Source organism: Sardina pilchardus, chromosome 21, assembly GCF_963854185.1.
Source record: "Sardina pilchardus chromosome 21, fSarPil1.1, whole genome shotgun sequence".
In the NCBI taxonomy this organism is placed as follows: Eukaryota; Metazoa; Chordata; class Actinopteri; order Clupeiformes; family Clupeidae; genus Sardina; species Sardina pilchardus.
The window spans coordinates 18534672-18537171 of record NC_085014.1 but is presented as its reverse complement, the minus strand read 5'-3'; positions in this window follow the sequence as shown (position 1 = coordinate 18537171).

The following is a 2500-nucleotide window of genomic DNA, read 5'->3' as shown; positions in this document are numbered from 1 at the left end:
AGGGCACACCACCCACCCACAACAAGATCACCTCTCTTACTCCCTCTCTCTCTCTCCTCTCTCTATCCCTCTCTCGCTCTCTCTCTCTTCACCTCTCGGCTCTTTCCCTCTTTTCCCTAATATGTCCGTTAGGTAGAAAGTGCCTGAAATTGGAAAGTGGAAGACAAAAAAAAGAAAGAAATACTTCGTTTGCTGCACGAGTGCACAGCCAGGTTTTTTTTTTTTTTCCATCTCCACAGTAAAGTCAAAGCAGAGGACTTCATCAAGAGGAAGCAAAGCTCTGAGTCCTTATGGGCCAAAGTCAAATCAAAGTAAGATTTAAAGTCACCGAGTGACTAATGGACTCTACAACACTATCATCTAGGCTAATGTAGGCATGCACACACACACACACGGACATACACCAACTGATCGTAACACACATCCATGCAAGCACACGGAAGTACACAAATCTTTCAAGTAAACAGGACACAAGATCTTTATCTAAGACTTAGCATATATTAGCATTATTAGCTGTCTACTGATGTAGATGAACTCTTTTGAATCTAACGTTTAAAAAACAAAAAGAGAGACTGGGACAAAGTCTCATCCTCTTCAGCCTGACTGTTGCAAACATCTGCAGATAAGAAGATCTTATAGTGACGCTGCACAAACCTCGGTGATCAGGAAGAGGCCAGAGACTGTTTACAAGATGGAGACAGAGGCACTTCATAACTAATTAACCTCTGACCGGACTTAACGAGCCGAAGCTCTAGAGAGGGCAGGCACCTCATTAAGAGCAGTGACCATATCTGTGCCAGGAGAGATATCCTAACCTCTCTCTCTGTAACACACACACACACACACACACACACACACACACACACACACACACACACACACAAACACACACACGTACACACACACAAACACAAACTTGTAGTAAAACACTCACAAACCTCTTAAGACAGATGCTTTACTCGAAAGCTTTGAAAACATTGCCAACGTCATGAAACAGCACATTTTGTGAAATGAGAGACTAAAGACTATTCTTACCATCGCCAATGACAGAAATGTGAGGAGTTCAGAGCCTATAGAGGGATTTAATTCTCGGCCAAATTGATTTGAGAACATTGTTTTAACTGAAGTCAATTCTTTATAAACATGGTGATTTGGAGGGTATGACAGGTTGATTCTTTTCAGGTCACTCGCTTTTGCGTGACCCGAATTCCTTCATAGGCTTTGCTTATATCACCAAAGCAAAAACTTTTAAACAGCCTCTCTGGTGCTTCCTGCTCCGCACAACAGCTCAAAGTGCTAATTTAGTTCACAAACCATTTCCTTTGGTCTCCCGAGAGCGCGGTGGCTTGAATCATTAATTTTGCTTGAGTTAGCTTTCCCATTGTCTCTCCATTGTCCCCAGAAACAAAACAATAGTCATCGGAGCTGCTTAATTTGGCCTGGCCTGAACTAATAGTGTGGCTCCTATCGTTCCCACCCCCTACCCCTCCCTCTCCCATAAGTTCTAAATTAGCCACAGCTAGCTTCTCGAATGCCTCGGGGCTAGCGGCTGTCTCTGCCGGTTTCGCGCCGTATCTGAGCCCGAGCTGGCCCGGGAGCCGACTGTGTTCTGGGGGTCTCTCGTGAGCGGCACACGGCGCGGCACGCCGCGAATCTCTTCACACCCCTGCGCGCTAAGCCCCATTCAGCTCTTGATGTCTGCCAATCCCCATGGCTCTCAACAGGCACAGCCCCCATACCCCCCCACCCCCCTCTCAGAGCTCCCCTTCGGTAAATAAACAACAAAAACAATGACAGAGGCGGCAGCACTGGGAGATGTGCTGGGACCGTCTGCTGTCATCACCACAGTCGGGGTCTCAAGTGGATGCTGCATTAGCGCTTGCGAGATTAGCCATGCTAACAGAGCAGAACGCCAGCAGCCTACTGATGGACTGCTGCTGAAATGTCACACTTTTCTCGCCGAGGAGAACATTTTGTAATCAGCGCTGTTGCTAACGCACCCAAACAATGCTTTTAATGAGAGGGTGATGAAACTTTAAAAAGATAAGTTAAGGTCTTTTTTATATGGCTATAGGCCATTGTATGGCTATGGTAGGCTATACAATATCCTCCAATTTAGCTTTAAATCTTCACATTTGAACCAAGAGCTTTGAGGTTTAAATGTAAGACACATTGGCTGCTCGTGTCGTTAAGTATTAAAGGATCAAATTTAATGAGACACATTATGTCAATGTTAATATGATGTTAGGCCTGAATCCACCAGGTGCTAACATTACATTACAAACACTGGCACAATGTTAAGAGGCTATAGCCACTAGCTGGTATTGACATTTGTTAGAGAGATGTGCGTAGTGTCATTTGTCACATGTTCTTGCAGTCTGTCTCTGTGTCATAACGACGTGTCAACTAGCTAAGAGAGGGACAGTCACCAATCTCTCTCCATCCCTCACTCCATCTCTCTCTCTCTCTCTCTCTGTCTGTTTCTGTCTCCCACACAAAG